This window comes from Meles meles, chromosome 3, assembly GCF_922984935.1.
Source record: "Meles meles chromosome 3, mMelMel3.1 paternal haplotype, whole genome shotgun sequence".
Classification (NCBI taxonomy): Eukaryota; Metazoa; Chordata; class Mammalia; order Carnivora; family Mustelidae; genus Meles; species Meles meles.
This window is the reverse complement of record NC_060068.1, coordinates 114,355,116-114,374,232: the sequence shown is the minus strand read 5'-3', so window position 1 is coordinate 114,374,232 and position 19,117 is coordinate 114,355,116. Positions and strand designations below refer to the sequence as shown.

Genomic DNA, 19,117 nt, shown 5'->3' with positions numbered 1-19,117 from the left:
TTATATTACGGTTATGCAAAAATACCATAAAAGACGTGTAAAAACAAACTTCATACCATAATAAGACACATTTAACAAATTAGAACAAAGGGTTAGTATCAAAAATTAGTATTGAGGACACTCAAGGTGCAGGACCCACGAGCCTCCTGCTCTGGGCAGTGTCCCCAAGCCTGGCCCAAATCTGAACAAGGATTCCCCAACCACTGGAATTCGCCTGGCTTTGCATTTGCCGTGGTCAGCATACTGGACCAAGCCTGTTTGACCCTCATTATCTCAACTAGATCCTGAATAACAAAAAGCATGTTCATTTGATAAATTTGAGGAAAATGGGAACTTGGGGTAACCAAAGCTTTCTAGAGGAGACCTCCTATGAAGACCAGCAGAAGAGATGCTGAACATACTAAGAAAGAATTTTTTTTTATTTTTGTTTTTGTTTTTTTGATAACTTTGCAAACAACCATTATGCATTTAAGCACTAAAATATTTCATTTGGCATTTTTATAACTATACTAGGTAGAGATATAGGAGTCTATAGGATCAAGCAGACCTCAAATGAACAAGTTTAGTTATCTCCCTCCATCCAGTGGGTACAAGCATTATGATGGGAATGGTGAAAACTGAGTGTATTCCCATAACAGTGTACCCCTCCATGAACTGCTATTCATATAGCTAACTACAAGTCCAAATTGGATTTCTCTTCCTTTGCCTTTTTTGGAAAAGGGTACTTGATGACCATTTTTAAAGACATGAAGAGCTAAAAAGCCCAGACTGAATCTTCATTTTGCAGCTGTGTTTTTGCTGCTGTTTTCCATTCTTGCTTTTGAGGATGGTTATCTTATACATAACAAGTCTGGGAGGGGTAGTTGTACCATGTCACCCTCAAGCTCTGTTTTTTTATTATCTATGAATTGTTTTGGATTTATTTTCTGCTTTTTATCCCTCCTAAGTTCTCTCTTATCTTTTATAATGTTCAACAACCCATATTTTAACAAAATATTATTAAGAAGGAAATACTAAGAAGGAAAATATTAAGAAGGAAAATTTTAGAAGGAGAAATGAGTTGGCTTAATTTTTCATTCTTCAGGTGCCTTACTGCAAAAATTACATGAAAGCTAGATGGCTAAACTCATCATATTTCTCAAAATGAAACTCATTAAAAGGTATCTAATGAATGGTATTATGACTTTTTGAGAGCATAAACACTTCTGAGCCTTTTATATATATCAAAAGCAATTTGAAGTTCTCAAACTGAAAGCCATCCCCCATTTGTTCTTCATGACTGCTGAGATGTGGCCAGCAATGGGTGACCCCAGGAGACATGTTAAGGCTTCTTCCATATATATGTATTTTTGTTAGCACACATGTACACATATATGTACATATGTGTATGGATACTTTTAAAATTTTTGTTTAATGTTCATTGTAGAATCAGCTGCCAAAACACTGGAGTTTGAGAAAAAAATATCTCCCCCGACTCTCTCCCAAAGACGAGAAGGACAACAAAGGCCATCTCTGTAAGCCCTGATATAATACAATAAACATGGTCATGGAGCTGAGAAGGTGCTCTGTAAACTGAGATGAGCCACATAGATGGAGATATTTGTATTGGTTAGAAGAACCCTGCTCCTAGACTTGACTCAGCTCCAAATTAGTTGTCCATCTTTGGGCAAGATTCAGAAACTTCTTGGACCTCTGTTTTTTGATCTGTCAAATGAGAGTTCAACTAGATAGAACATAGTTGATTTCCATTTCATGCCTTCTCTGGTCTTGGGCACCCTAACAGGCTGGCTTTCATTGTCTCTTGGTAGATGGGGAGTTGACAGTGAATAGCTTCTTAATGGTCTCTTGGTAGATGGGGAGTTGACAGTGAATAGCTTCTTAATGTTATGTGGTGAATATATTGGTATGGGTATTGCTCTATTGGAAATTTAGTTTCATCCACGTTAAAATAACCATCCTTTATTGCGCCTTTAATGTGCTAAGGCTGTTACAAGATTTTACTTTTTTACTGACCGCCATTTTACATATGAAGAAATCAAAGCCCAGGAACACTAAATTCACACAAAATTAAGCTCATCTTCCACTATTGTTAGTTTTACTAGTAACAGGTGTATATGAATATATAGCAAAAGCTTGTACAGTAGGTGAAACAAAAGCATTCCATTGTAGAACAGGAATTTTAACAAAAGAAAATCAAAAAATTCTAAGTGGGAATTTACAGTATTTGGTTCTTTAAGAAATAAAAGTTTGCTTTAATCCAATGGAAATTTTTAAGTGTGATTGGTCAGTGCTAGTGAGAAAATGAGTAAAAACCATGTTTTGGGGATAAAAAGACCATAGAATTCCACTCAAAATGTTATTTTAAAATGGGCAAAATACTTGGAAGCCATTTCACAGAAGAAACACATGTGAATAAATAAAAAGGTGTGCAGAATGCCTGGGTGGCTCAAATGGTTGAGCATCCGACTCTTGCTTTCAGCTCAAGTCATGATCTCAGGGTCATGAGATTGATCCCTGCATTGGGATATGTATATATATGTATATCTTCCAGGAGACTTGGAGAAAAATGTTCACAGCAACACTGTAAGAGTAAACATCTAGGAATAACCCAAATGCATATCAGTATAATTTGATAAGTAAATGACAGTGTGTTCACACAGTGGAATATTATACAACAGCAAAAATGAACTGGCTAGATCTTTATGCACAGTATGGATGAACCTTAGAAATTTTTGCACTGTTTAAGAGATTTTTTGATATATTTCATCCTTTAATATAATGAATATGATGAAGTATAAGGTTACTCAGTATTTTAGACATCTGGAGTTTTAAAGTATGTGTACTTGCAATTGACAAAAACAGAAAATGACATGTGGTTGGTAATTGTGCCTTTGCCTGGCTGGTAAAGATAGAACATGGCATAACATAGACTACTTGGTAGAGCAAAAAATACCAAGGTAATACAGCATCAGTGTAATAAAGCATAGCATTCAGTTGAGGAGTGCATCTTAATCAGAAAATAAGCATTTTTTGAAGATTGATGTTTTACTATAGAACTGTATTTTATTTTTTCCTTTATAGTGTTATTTTTATTTATTTACTCATTAAAATATTGCTGACCTACACTGTTATATTAATTTCAGGTGTACCACATTCTGCTTCATTAATTCCAAACATTACTCAGTCTCAGCAAGATGAGTATAGTCACCATCCGTCACCAGACAGCATTATTACAGTATTGTTGACAGTATTCCCCATGCTCTACTTTTCATCCTCATGACTTATTTATTTTATAACTGGAAGCTTGTATCTCTTAATTTTCTTCACCTTTTTATTTTAGCAAAGAATTGTGAATTAGCATATTTCTTAAGCATTATTCCTCATTAGCTTTTTATAAAAAAAAATCTTGTCAACATAATTATAAATCTTTAATCAGAATATCCTTTCAGTTTCTGTCATTTGTTTTATTTTTAATGCTTTGTAAATGTGAATAGGAAAAATTAAAATATCCTTTCTTGAACTAACAATCTCCTGTCAAAATCGTTCTCACACTTCAGTGTACATCAGAATCATCTGGAGGGCATATGAAAACACAATTCAGTGGGCCCCAACCACAGAGTATCTGATTTAGTAGCTCTGATCCTGTGAATATACATTTCTCACAGATTCCCAGGTGATGGTGATGCTGTTGGTCCAGGCCCCTGTTAAAAAACAAATGCCCAGGCGCCTGGGTGGCTCAGTGGTTTAGGCCACTGCCTTCGGCTCGGGTCATGATCTCAGGGTCCTGGGATCGAGTCCCGCATCGGGCTCTCTGCTCGGCAGGGAGCCTGCTTCCCTCTCACTCTCTCTGCTTGCCTCTCTGCCTACTTGTGATCTCTCTCTGTCAAATAAATAAATAAAATCTTTAAAAAAAAAATGCCCATCAGTTTTTGGATTCAGATACCACTTGTTTCCTTTCCTAGTCAGTGTATGTGGAGGTGTATGTGGAGATGATGTGAAGGTCATGTAACCTGAGTTCTGTCCAGTGGTGTGCTTATGTCCACAGTTTCATTGTCTATATAAAAAGAAGTTGGGTCCAGTGGTCTCTCAGGGCATTTCAGTTCTAAAATGTTATAAGGCATGTCTTTTTCAGGATTCATTTCCAAAATCAGTAAATTTTCTTAATTCTTCACATTAGCTGATGTATCATGAGTTCACAGAAATTTGTCAACATTTAATCAGCTTGTGAAAATCCTTATTTGAGAGAAAATTCCATGTCAAGATTTCATTGTTTTTCCTAAAAAGTTTTGATCAGACTAAGTGGTAGATATTTGCAAAAGTACACTTAAACACTTATTAAAAGACCAACTTTAAATTTTGGATGAGAGCGAGGCAATACATTATTTGTGATATGGGAGTTCATCTTGTCTAACAATGTGTCAAGTAACTTATACCTTGATTCTGACAGAAATTCTTTTTTTTCCTGATTTCATCTTTATTATTTTTTTAAAATTCTTTTTATTAACATATAGTATATTACTTGCTTCAGGGGAACAGGTCTGTGAATCATCAGTGTTACACAATTCATAGCACTCACCATAGCACATAGCCTCCCCAGTGTCCATAACCCAGCCACCCTATGCCCTTCCCCCACCCCCCCAGCAACCCTCAGTTTGTTTCCTGAGATTAAGAATCTCTTAGGGTTTGACAGAAATTCTTAATATGGAGTTTTTTCCTAGATCTTGACATAAATGCTAATGAGCTCAGGTACAAGAAGTTTTCTGGACCTCAGAGATGAACCCCTTTAACAAGATTCCAACACAGTTGTTTAGGTAACCTGAAGAGAACAACCTGGTGACAACTTTTGTAGCCTGGCTTCACAGCCATTTGTGCTTGTGAATATAAATGAACCTGGAGAAAACTTCCAAACTCATTCTTCAAGGCCAGCATTACTTTGATCCCAAAACCAGACAAAAACCCCACCAAAAAGGAGAATTACAGATCAGTATCCCTAATGAACATGGACACAACAATTCTCACCAAGATACTAGCCAATAGGATCCAACAGTACATTAAAAAGATTATTCACCATGTTTATTCCTGGACTGCAAAGGTGGTTCAAAGTGTGCAAATCAATCAGCATGATACACCACATTAATTAAAAAAAAAGAGAGAGAATAACCATATGATCCTCTCAAGAGATGTAGAAAAGGCACTTGACAAAATGCAGCATCCTTTCTTGAGTAAAACTCTTGCAGTATAGGGATAGAGGGAGCAGATCTCAATATCATAAAAGCCATCTATGAAAAGCCCACAGAGAATATCATTCTCCACAGGGAAAAACAGAGCTTTTCCCTTGAGGTCAGGAACATGACAGGGATGTCCACTCTCACCACTGTTGTTTAATGTAGTACTAGAAGTCCCAGGCTCAGCAGTAAGACAATAAAAAGAAATAAAAGACCTCTAAATTGATAAAGAAGTAAACTTTCACTCTTCACAGATGATATTATACCCTATGTGGAAAACCAAAATGACTCTATCCAAAAACTAGTAGAACTCACACAGGAATTCAGCAAAGTGGCAGGATATAAAAAACAGTACACAGAAGTCAGTTGCATTTTTTTTTATTTTTTTTCCATTTTATTTATTTTTTCAGCGTAACAGTATTCATTCTTTTTGCACAACACCCAGTGCTCCATGCAAAACGTGCCCTCCCCATTACCCACCACCTGTTCCCCCAACCTCCCACCCCTGACCCTTCAAAACCCTCAGGTTGTTTTTCAGAGTCAGTTGCATTTTTATACACAATTAGATAGAAGAAAGAGAAATTAAGGAATCAATCCCATTTATAATTGCACCCAAAACCACAAGATACCTACAAATAAACCTAACCAAAGAGGTAAAGGATCTGTACTCAGAAAACTATAGAACACTCAGGAAAGAAATTAAGGAAGACACAACAAAATGGAAAAACGTTCCATGCTCATGGATTAGAAGAACAAATACTGCGAAACCGTCTATGCCACCCAGAGCTATCTACACATTCATTGCAATACCATCAGCATTTTTCACAGAGCTGGAATAAACAATCCTAGAAGTTGTATGGAACAAGAAAATAACCCAAATACCCAGATGAATGTTGAAAAACAAAACCAAAGCTGGTGGCATCATAATTCCAGACTTCAAGCTACATTACAAAGCTGTAATCATCAAGACAGTATGGTGGTGGCACAAAAATAGACACATAGGTCAGTGGAACAGAATGGAGAACCTAGAATTTGACCCTTGACTCTATGGTAGCTAATCTCAGCAAATCAGGAAAGAATATCCAATAGAAAAAAGACAGTCTCCTCAACAAATGGTTTTGGAAAAATTGGACAGCCACATGCAGAAGAATGACACTGGACAATTTCTTTTACACTGTAACAAAAATAAACTCAAAATGGATGAAATACCAAAATGGGAGACAGGAAAATCCTAGAGGAGAACACAAGCAGCAACCTCTTTGACCTCTGCCACAGCAGTTTCTTGCTAGACACTTCGCAAAGCAAGGGAAACAAAAACATAGATAAAAATCTTTTGCACAGGAAAGGAAATAGTCGACAAAACCAAAAGACAACCTATGGAACAGGAGAAGATATTTGCAAATGTCTTATCAGATAAATGGCTACTTCCAAAAATCTATAAAGAACTTATCAGATTCAACACCCCAAAAAACAAATAATCCATTCCAGAAATGGGCAGAGGATATGAACAGACATTTCTCCAAAGAAAACATCCACATGGCCAACAGACACATTAAGAAATGCTCCACATCACTAGCATCAGGGAAATAAAAGTCAAAACCACAATGAGTAGCTTAAATTAATAAGTTGGGAAACAGCAGATGTTGCTGAGGATACAGAGAAAGGGGAACCCTCTTACATTGTTGGTGAAAATGCAGGCCTATACAGCCTCTGGAAAACACTGTGGAGGTTCCTCAAGAAGTTAAAAGTAGAGCTACACTGTGACCCAGAAATTGCACTACTTACTAGGTGTTTTTCCAAAGGATACAAATGTTGTGATCCAATGGGGCACCTTTACCCCAATGTTTGTAGCAGCAATGTCCACAATAGCCAAACTATGGAAAGAGCCCAGATGTCCATCAACAGATAAATAGATAAACAATATGTGTTATATATGTATGTACATATTTACATACGTGTGTGTATAACACACACAATGAACTATAACTCAGCCATCATTTTGGGTATAAAATTTTACTATTTACATCACCATGGATGGAACTGGAGGGTATTATGCTAGGCCAAATAAGTCAATCAAAGAAAGAATTATCATATGGTTTCACTCATATGTGGAATTTAAGACACAACAGAGGATCACACCTTCCACACGGTCATGCTGAGCTAGTACCTGCACCTGGAATCGGGTCTCAAACTCAGCCATGCCTGCTGCCTACCACTGCCTCTGGACCATGGACCCCCGCAAAGTGAGCAAGCTTTGGGCCTTCATGAAAATGTGTAAGCAGGATCCGAGCGTTCTGCATACCAAGGAAATACATTTTCTGCGGGAGTGGGTGGAGAGCATGGGAGGTAAAATACCACCTGCCACTCATAAAACTAAATCAGAAGACAGTATCAAGGAAGAAAAACCAGATAGTAAGAAGGCAGAGGAAAACATAAAGACAGATGAACCATCAAGTGAGGAAAGTGATCTAGAAATTGACAATGAAGGTGTGATTGAACCAGATACTGATGCGCCTCAAGAAATGGGAGATGAAAATGTAGAGATAACCTAGGAAATGATGGATCAGGCAAAGGGTGAAAAAGTGGCTGCCATTGATGCCCTAAATGATGGTGAACTACAGAAAGCCATTGACTTGTCCACAGATGCCATCAAACTAAATTCTCACTTGGCCTTTCTGAATGCCAAGAGAGCCGGTGTCTTCATCAAATTACAGACGCTAAATGCTGCCATTGGAGACTGTGGCAGAGCTATTGAAATAAATTCTGATTCATCTCAGCCTTATAAGTGGTGCGGGAAAGCGTATAGACTTCTGGGCCATTGGGAAGAAGCAGCACATGATCTTGCCCTTGCTTGTAAACTGGATTATGATAAAGATGCTAGTGCAATGCTGAAAGAAGTTCAACCGAGGGCCCAGAAAATTGCTGAACATCAGAGAAAGTATGAGTGAAAACGTGAAGAGCGAGAGATCAAAGAAAGAATAGAAAGGGTTAAGTCTCGGGAGAACATGTGAGAGCCCCCAAGGGAGGAAGAAGCCAGATGACAATCAGGAGCTCAGTATGGCTCTTTCCCAGATGGCTTTCCTGGGGGAATGCCTGGTAATTTTCCTGGAGGGATGCCTGGAATGGCAGGAGGGATCCCAGGAATGGCAGGAATGCCTGGACTCAAAGAAATTCTTAGTGATCCACAAGTTCTTGCAGCCATGCAGAATCCAGAAGTTATGGTGGCCTTCCAAGATGTGGCCCAGAATGCAGCGAATATGTCAAAATATCAGAGCAACCCAAAGGTTATGAATCTCCTCAGTAAATTGTCAGCCAAATTTGGAGATCAAGCATAATGCCCTTCTGACAAATAAAGCCCTTGCTGAAGGAAAGCAACTTTGACCACCTAATGGTTGTTGCAATAATACAAACCTGTGTACCTATGACCTTCTCATGAAGAAAGCTGGGGTGCTGTGAAGAGAATCCCTACCCCTCTGCTCCCCATGCAACTGAAACATTCTACAATGGTTTGCCATTAGGGTATTCATTCAGATAATGTTTTCCTACTAGGAACAACAAACTGTAAACACTTTTTAAACCTTAAAAATATTTAAAAACATATTAAAAGGGTGTTTTAGTCCCTACATTTTGCTTTATTAATCATTTTAGTTTTTTCCTTTGGCTTAATTGGGCAAGGAAGATACTTCAGTGTGGAAGATTTATTGCTCAGTTATAACGAGTGAAAAAAAAGGAGGCCAATAATACATTTAAATAGATGAAGTTTGAGTTGGAGATACAGTTTCTGAGGCATTTTGACTTGTCTTTTTAAATGCTTCATTTTTTAAACACAGTTTATTTTGATAAACTATTGGGACCACCGGTATTGCAGTCAGACCTGGGTAGGGACCGGAAGTGCGTGGCAGGGCAGCAGCAACCTTATTCTTTTTATATAGTGTGCACCCTTGTGCAGATGCATTTAAATCTTACACTGTGGGCAAAGGATGATTTTTATAATGCTGCAGTAGACTTGGATTACTTAGCTGTGTTCTTGTCTGATATAGAAATTAAATGTTTTTGCATTATTTCTAAAAAAAAAGAAAGAAAGAAAAAGAAAAAAGAGAAAACAGAAGATCATCGGAAGGGAGGGAAAAATAAAATAAGATGAAATCAGAGAGGGAGACAAACCCTAAGAGACTTTTAACTGTAGGACATAAACAGGATTGCTGTTGGGGAGGTGGGTGGCAGGATGGGGTAACTGGGTGATGGGAGGGCACATGATCTAATGAGCACTCATTGTTATATGCAACCAATGACTCACTAAACTCTAACTCTGAAACTAATAATACACTGTATGTTAATTAAATTTAAATTTAAAAATAAGTAAAGATAAATGAACCTGGAGGCATGACTATCTTAGTGAGATAAAGTCACTCTGGAGGAAAAAAATGCAATTGAAGTAATGTATTTGGGATGTTTTTACAAACAGTTTATATTACTTCATAAACATGCTCCCTAAGCATCTATTAACATCTTTATATTTATAGATGCCATCAAGAGAAGATGAACTATTGGGTCCCCACATAGGTGTGATAAATGGTTGCACATGCAGTGATGATAATACAAGCTAGACCTTTAGCCATTTATTTCTGGCTTTATTGCTCGGAGATTTCAGCCAACAATTTTTAATGTCTTTTGGTGATTAAAAATGTCTGCAGGGGACTAAAGATGATCTGAGGCAAGAGAGTTCAGAATACTGATTCTTCTTTAACCATATTTTATGCTCCTTTGTTATTTTTGGTAATAGATTTGATAAACTCACTGTATAGTTTACATGGAACATTTTATATGACTCTTATGCTGCTCACAGACACAATTTCAAAGTTACTATGCTAGAAAATATTTTGTCCAATTAGTAGAAATTCTCTCCAGATGAGTGCCAAAAATGTTTTTTAAAAATACTAATTTATAAGAAGAAAAAAATACATAGTAAAATTTTTACTCTTTAAAAAAATATCAATTTATTTTGCACATCAGACATCCCTAAAGTGTAGAAGAAAAGATCCTAATTCTGTGAGTTGCCTTTCGGGCTACTAATTGGTTCAAAAAAAGTTTTTAAAAAATGATGAATATGTCCACTATATCTACATCAGGTTTATCGAGCAGCTCCAAATCATTTTTTCCCTGGTGGGCAGTCTGCTGACTATTGCTTGTATTCTCTTTCCCTTTTTGGCATGATTTAACTCAGCACCCTAGAAAAGTGAAAAACATTCTTAGGGCATTATCTGTGAAACAGATTTGGAGTTCATTTCCATGCATTTTAACCTAAGGTCACTTTGAACCACCAAGAGGTGTGTACATGTGTGTATGTATTTGTGTTGTATGTATGTTATATTCATATGTGTGTACAGAAGGCCTCACGCCTACAGTACACTGAACCAGCACTGATCTGTAGGATTTCTGTAGTTTAGTGTACATGGCAGGTGTCACACTAATCACCCTTAAGAAAAAAAATTTCTATCTTTTAAACAGAGTACCCTGTCTTTTCCAAATAAAGTCTAGAGGTCTACTAAGACCAAGGAGGAAAGAAGAAAATTCATAAAAATAAAGGTTCCAATTATCACTTAGTTCTAGTAATACATTTTCTCTCTCTCTCTTTTTTTAAAATTTATTTATTTGACATAGAGATCACAAGTAGGCAGAGATGCAGGCAGAGAAAGAGGGTAAGCAGGCTCCCTGCTTAGCAGAGATCCCAATGCAGGGCTTGATCCCAGGACCCTGAGATCATGACCTGAGCTGAAGGCAGAGGCTTAACCCACTGAGCCACCCAGGTGCCCCAATACATTTTCTCTTTAGCCATCTTCCTTGATCATGTCCTTTAGTGAAGAGGTACAAATAAATTTTCTGAGCTGGTGTACACTATTGTGTGTGAATTTTCAATCCAGAATTAGGAAATTTAATCACAGGTCCCTGATGCATATGCAGATATATATGTATGTGTGTATGTATATATACATACACACACACAAAGCCAAACCCTGTGGAAATTAAGAGCTCCAAGCAAGGTTTTAAAAAAGGTAATCATGCTAGTGCAAGCAGACCATCATGCATGTGTGCAACTGTGTGTTAGAAGCTAATAGTGAGTACTGGCTACCTAAACCCAAGACTTTAAAAATATCAGTTTCATAGATCTCTATTTAGGAATATTTGACATAATCTTGAGGGGGAAAAAACTGTCTCTCCTAGAACCATGGGGGAAGTCATCTCTGCTCACAATTGTGAGTTGATCGCTGCAGATGCTATTTCCCACATTTCATGATTACTTGCGTCTGAGTTAGCACCTGTCTTCCAGTCATATCATCAATTTCAGAGCACTCCAGCACTCTTCACTGATATGGGGACTTCACTTTGTGGGAAGCATCCATACAGGATCTTTCCTACTATTTGCCATAGATTACCTTTTCATCACTACCACTAATTATATAAAAGTAAGATGTGTGCTCTTCATGAACCTTGGTTCATAAGATTTTCTCACTTATTCCTCCTGAAAGAATTCCTTTACTTTATTGCATGGCATTCTAACTTTACAAAGAAAGTTTCTACACTGACTTTTTACTAGATTATGAGTAAATATCATGGTACCATGTAAATATAGTTGAATTATTTATGAATTAGGCTCTTCCAGTTTGTAAAGCTTTCAGCAGCCCCGTCTAAGCTTTGTCTTCCTTGTTTTGTAAATCTCTTCTCGTGATCCCAACAACCTCTGAAATTCCAACTCTTTTTATTTTCCCTTTCTATGTCTACACCAAAGGGTTGACATGCTCTGTAAGTGCTGTCTAAAGTCCCAGGCCCTTAACTATTAGAAAATTTGGGCTTGGGCCCTAAATCACCACGATCTGGATGAGATATTGCTTAAACACTCACACTAAAACAGTTTAAATAGTTAGGAAATAAACTTTAAAAAATGTTTTTTACATGAAATTTTGGGTCACTGTTAACTTTTTTTGAATACAGAGTGATGCTGTTTGTTTACACTTCCTTGGGATCATCATTTTTTAACGAAGAACCATTTACTATTGAGGTGAAGAGAATTTGAATATTACTAACTTGTTTTTGTTTTTTAAAATGAGTTGTTAAAGTCAGATGAGAATTTCATTTAAAATAGACACCAATAAAATGGCATTCAAAATCAGTCCTAGTCATTTAGTAACTGTGAAGGAAGGGGGTAAAAAAGAAATATGTTTTATATTTATATATATTAAATTATATATTATATATATTATTATATATTATATATATATAATTATATATATTATTATATATATATTTATATATAATATATATATTAATATATATATTATATATATTAATATATATATAAATATATATTCTATTAATATATATATATTATATATATTATATATATATTATAATATATATATATAAATATATATATTTTTATATATTATAATATATATATATATAAATATATATATTTATATATATATATAATATATATAAATATATATTAATATATAATATATAATATATAAAATATATTATATAATATTATATATATATTATTATATATATATTAATATATATATTATATATATTAAATATATATATATATTTTATAAATATATATATATTTATAAAAATGTTTAATAGGTTTTACTTTGGAAAAGTAGAACACCTCACTCAGCATTTTCTACCCTCAGGACCAGCATTTGCTGCTGAGTCATGGCTTCCCCATCTCTACAAATACAGGCAGTATCACAGGCATCTGTCAGTCAGGAACTGATCTGATCAGACATGCCTCAGCCAATAAGACTTGAGATTTTCTAGAGGAGAGGTGACAGATGGGAATAAATATAGAATCATTTGAGGCATATAAGTTTTCTTAGGAGTCTCATCTCACAGGGTGGATGGGCAGCATTGATATAATTAATTTTTTTTTTAGATTTTATTTATTTATTTGAAAGAGAGAGATCACAAGCAGGCAGACAGGCAGGCAGAGAGAGAGGAGGAAGCAGGCTCCCTGCCGAGCAGAGAGCCCAATGTGGGACTCGATCCCAGGACCCTGAGATCATGACCTGAGCCAAAGGCAGCGGCTTAACCCACTGAGCCACCCAGGCGCCCTGATATAATTAATTTTTAATCATTTCCCCCAGTAGACAGGTGTCACCTTTTAGCCTTGAATAACTCTGGAGCTTCCACTGATAGGGAAAAACTTGTACCAGCAAGGGAATTCCAGTCCATCTCAAAGTCCTTCTGGGTTCTTCTTTCCTACCCCGTTTCCCGAGCATGCCAAAAGTACCAAGTATGCAGAAGTAGTGGGGTATAAATCCCCCTCCCTGCTTGTGCTCAGGGCTCAGACCTTTGGAGAAAAACCTCGTCTGAGCCCACCAGTGTTAAATAAACCTCTGATCCTCCAAAGTCTCCAAGTGCTGCTTGGTTCTTCTGCCAGGATCCAGTCCAGGTTCTGCAACATTTGGTTCCCTGACTGTGAAGTCCAACCACGCTGGCCCATTGTTGCCACTGGTTTGGGGCAATGGTGGGGCACTGAGGGAATGAGGGATCATAAGGGAGAAGGCATACCCTGCCTGATTTTTGGCCGTCTCCCACCTGGTTTCCTTCGGCCGGCCTGCCCCTCTGTTCCCCCCCGGACTCAAAGGAGACTTGGGAGGTGAGGACCTGGTCCTGTTGGATTACGATAAGACCTGGGCTGCAGGACCCAGTCAGGCCCACCCCTGAGGGTGGATGGGGAGACTGATCTCCCCCCAGAGATCTCTTAGAGGTCTCACAGGTGGTGCCTTCCAGTGGGGGAGGTCCTTCAGATCACAAACCTCCCATAAGGGGAGACAGGAAGGAATTTCCAGAAGGAATTCCACAGGTCAGGGCCTCCTGGAGGGGAGGAACTGTAATAACTTTGGTGTGAATGTATGAGTGAATGTGCAGTTTGACCTCGCTTGTTGGGCGGACTGATTCTGTGGCTCCATGGGACCCTTAGGATCCCCAGAAGCCTACAGAGTCTGAGTGGCCCTAACTTGCTTCCGTGGTGACTTCATAGGGTCTAAAGTGAGCCCCTTTGGGGTGCCAGTCTGGAGTTCATATGGACTCACTAAGGCTAAGAGGCACCCAGGTGTCCTCTGGGGTGGCACATGGGGGGCATCTGACTGGTCTCTCCTTTGGAAGGATACCCACCCTTTGTTTTTCCTCATGCTTGTGACACAGGGAGGGAACACACAGGGTGGCCAAGGAGCCTCCCTGCTCATCATGGTGGAGGCTCTTTAAAACCTACGGTCTTAGACTGTAAGCTCAAAGTTTTAAGAAGTAAATTCTCAGGAGACTATGGGATCAAAACATCTGGAAAATTAGGCACATTATGTGAATTGGAATGGGCCACCTTTGGGGTCAACTGGCCCTCTGAGGGGCCCTAAGACCTACTCATTGTCCAGGTCATTTACAAAATTATGGTCGGGACTCCCAGACACCCTAACCAATTCCCATATATTGATTCTTGGCTAGCCTGAACTCTGCCCCCTGTGGGTCTGATTCTGTGCTAATAGGAAGGACCAAAGTAGGACATTTGTAATCCAAGTAAAAGAGCCCAAAGTCTGTAAGGAAGCAAAGCCAATCAGGGAGACCCTGGCTGGGGGGCATCAGGAGCAGCAACGCAGATGAGCTCTGGACAAGGATGAACCCGTCAAAGTGTGGGGACCACAGTCCTCCTCTGACCTGGGGCCTAAAGCTGAGCCACAGGAAGACAGTGTTCCTGCTTCTTGTAAGTGGCTTGTGTGGGGAGATACCTGATTTAGCAGCTCTGACAGCCCACAGGAAACTTGATCCAGACAGAAATAGAATGTAAAATAACAGGAGCTCTCCTATTTACCTTTAAGAGAAAGTGAGAGAGGTGTCTGGGTGGCTCAATGAGTTAAAGCATCTGTCTTCCACTCAGGTCAGGATCCCAGGTGTCCTTCAGGATGGGGACTTTAAGAAATATTCCCAAGCAGAATATTCCTTTGTTTTGGGGAAATTCCCTGTCTTCTCTGGCCCAATATGGATTGTCTATCCCCCCTTGGAGGGAAAACAAGGCATCTGCTTCTCTGGAGCTGATGATCATCTGAACTTGGAACCCTTTCTCTGCCCTCTGGCAGCACTTTGTCTCTTCTGCCTCCCCATCCCCCTTTTTCCTGTTTCCGCACCACCTTGGGTGCAGCCTGCATTATTGGCTTCTAGACCATTCTCAGTTCCTCAGGCACCACTGTTAAGGAGCAAGAAGGGCACTCAAAGGACCTAATACCACCCACTCCAGATTTCCCTACATGTCTCAGGTGAAAATTGACCATGGGGAAGATACTGGTGGAACATATTTCAGCATTTAAACTAAGTTTGTTGGTTTAATTCAGACAGATGTATCAGTGGTAAATGTGAAACTTTTATTCTGTCAAGGTTTACTGAAGGTCAAATAAGCTCGTTATTTCTGTTGAAATTTGTTAGCGAAGTGATGACTAAACTAATGGTTAATTGTTTCAAAGTTGTCATGGGTAATTGTTAATATAGCTTTCAAAGTCTTTGGTAACCTGAAACTTTAAAGTTTTGGTTGGTTGACAAATGGAATTAAATTGTGGACATCTAGGTCTTTTCCAAATGGAATAGAATGGTAAAGCATTGATTACTGGACATAGGTTTGTGCCTTTGACTTCCTACTGCAAAGAAACTAAGAATATTTAAATCTGTTGGTAAACATGTTTTGTGCTTAACTGATTCATAAATTTGCCATCTAAAGAATTCTGTTGTAACAATACACAAATGGTTAGTACTTATCATCACTAGATTTAAGGTGTTTCTAAGAGTACATAATTCTGCTAACTGTAACTATGACTAATGGAAATAAGGGAAACAACTCTATGTGGAAAAGTAAGAGATATGTAAGAAAAATATAAGGAATAGGAATACATTTTGTTAAAGGAAAAAAAGGTAATTTTGTCCTAAATGAGATGGTTGTTTGGAAGGAAATGGCTTAGGACAAAACCTAAATGCAAAGGAAAGTTGTGGAAGGTTTGTGAAGGGAAATCTTCAGAAAAAGAATTTTAAGTGTGGTCATGATGGACTAAGATTGAAATAAAAAAAAAAGACACTGGTATAGAAAGCTGGTTTTCTCTCGGTTTAAGATTTTTTTATTTATTTATTTGACAGATCACAAGTAGGCAGAGACGCAGGCAGAGAGAGAGAGATAGGAGGAAGCAGTCTCCCCACTTGAGCAGAGAACCTGATGCGGGGCTTGATCCCAGGACCCTGGAATCATGACCTGAGCCAAAGGCAGAGGCTTTAACCCACTGAGCCACCCAGGTGCCCTGCCTTTTTTTAAAAGATTATTGCTTTATTTATTTGACAGACACATTACAAGTAGGCAGAGAGACAGGCAGAGAGAGAGAGGAGGATAGTTTCTCTCTGTTTTAAAGGACAAAGTTCTCTTAGGTTAACTGATCTGCTGTTAAGAAGAAAACGTAAACAGTCATTTCCTCTTTGCCTGTCCAGAAAAACCATTTTCCACATTTCTCCTATATCAGGTATTTAACATCCCTAATTATATTTAGGCATGTGCTTTAAAACTTTCTAAGATTGTAGCAAATGTTGACAAGATTTAAATTGTAAATGAAATGTGTTTAACTCATTAGGCTTATCCTTAGTATGCTAAGTTACTCAGGAAGTACTGGTAAACAAGTGATAAACCTTAGTTTACATTTGGGTAAATGCTATAAGGACTGTAGAGGATCTATACATTTCCTAAAGTTTTAATGTTTTGATAAGGCCATCTCTTGATATTTAATTATTTAAGTGTTATGTGTCACAGAAATAACCTGATTTCCTTGCCAGCTAAATTGTAAACTCTCATCTCATCAGCTCTCCAACCATATCTGTTCTGAGTTTTTGTCATTTATAATTGTTTTAATTCTCTTGTAAAATGAATTAAATTTTAATTAAATTAAATTAAAATGGGTTTCATCTTAAAGGAGATTCATAAAAAGGACTTTCAGAACAACACAGGTATTCAGTATCTTTAAGATCAGAACTAAAATGAGTAAGAATTTCCAGAACTAATTAAGCTGCATTCAAACTAAACCAGAATTAGTAATATGGGACTAAATGAACTAAAAGATTATAATGTTATGTCTCTTATTTTAGACATTGCTTGTTCTCTAATGTTTGCTCTTTCGGACTAAGAAAAATTTTAATTAGTTAACTGTGGCTTCATGTAAAAATATTCATTTGTAAACAAATCAAACCATTCAACTTTTCTCTCTGTCTGAACCTTCTGAAACTAAAATGGTCTCAGCAATATTCCTTCTTCCATGGCAATCAGTCATTTGCATAAGTTCAATGAGAATCTGTTCTTCTTGTAACAGGACACTATTGGAAACATTGGTTATTTTACCAGGGCTTTGACTGGAATGTCATATTTGAGAAAGGCATGCATAGACTCAGATATGACCAGACAGCTTTAAGGAACTAAGGTTGACTTATGAAACCGGAGCCATAAAGCCCCTTGAAACTGTTGGCCTGGTACCTTGCTTACAGAGTTCCAAGCAGCCTCACCAGTTGAGTAAAGAGTGTCACTTGCTGGCAAGTGCAGGAACCTCAGGATACTCTGGGATCCTCAGAAAGAGGAATTTGCCCAAATCAACAGGTATTGCAGGCATGTCTGATAGCAAATACTTGGCTTGGCTTCTGGCCTAGAGAGGCTACTAAAAGTTCAACCTAGAGATTCCTTATAAGAAGTTCCTGCAAAGTAGATTCTAAAAGATCTATATGATCACTCACTGTTCTTGCTGGTCTTATGTAAATAATTAGGTCAAATCTGTTTAAACTGGACTTGTTTTTTAAATAAATTGGTCCTCATTTGGCTGTCTCTGGAAATGAGCGTTATTTTAGAGAGAAAAGCTATGTTTCAGTAACACACCTTTGTGGATGTTAAGTTCTAGATTTGATTGTCTTTAAATGTTTATTGTTTACCTAAGCTAGACAACTAGAGGTAAACTTAAAAGAAATTACCATAATAACTCATATATAGACAATCTTCTGATTATTCTGTGGGGATAATAACAGAACCCCATGAACACATAATTATTTAAACAACTGGAAAATGGGATTGATTCCCCAACAATTGTGTAACTTAACTATTACCTTAAACAATTCTGTGGGGCTAGGATAATGAAATTGCCTGAAAGCCAGAAGCATACCCCATCCCATAGGATTAACTATGGACTTGTGGAGATAATAGATGACCCCACTTCTTTATTATTGGACTGGATGATGCATGTGGGACTTTCCTTACCTCTTGAAACATTTTCTCCCCCTTGCCAGTGATCCTTTGTAATTAGAAAAGGGCTTCTTAATGGTTTCATCCCTTAGTCATATTTATCCTAGAAGCCACCTCTATTGAGGTACAATTACAAACAAAGGCTTTAGCTAAACATAGAACAGCCCTCCTCGTAAAAGGAACCTCAAAGCTCACTATGGGACAGTCCCTGACTGTAATGACTTTGAATCAGGTCCAGAATTGTTTTAGAAACCAAAGGCTGCTGATGGATGATGGGGGCCAACTTATTAAATATCAGGCTACACTGATAGAGATGCCTGAAATAATACCTAATACCTGTCAGACTTTAAAATCCAGGTACCCTTATTCCTGGAGCTGAACGTCATACTTCTGTAGAGCATAACTGTTGGAGGTCATTGATATTGTTTATTCTAGTCGACTGGATTTAAAAGATTGCCGCAGCTATAATTCACCTCAAAGGCTCTATGGCAGGCCAACCCCTGTAGTAACTAGGCTTAGAGGAGACCTTAAACAGATTGGAAACTTAGAGGTGTCCGAACACCTCAAAGCCCTGGGAAAAACTCGAAGG

The 19,117-nt window shown here is 37.9% G+C and overlaps 1 pseudogene; it reads left to right on the top strand.

Moving 5' to 3' along the window:
- Positions 1–7,453: 7,453 nt before the first annotated feature.
- LOC123938959 lies at positions 7,454–8,560 on the top strand (annotated as a pseudogene).
- Positions 8,561–19,117: the final 10,557 nt, after the last annotated feature.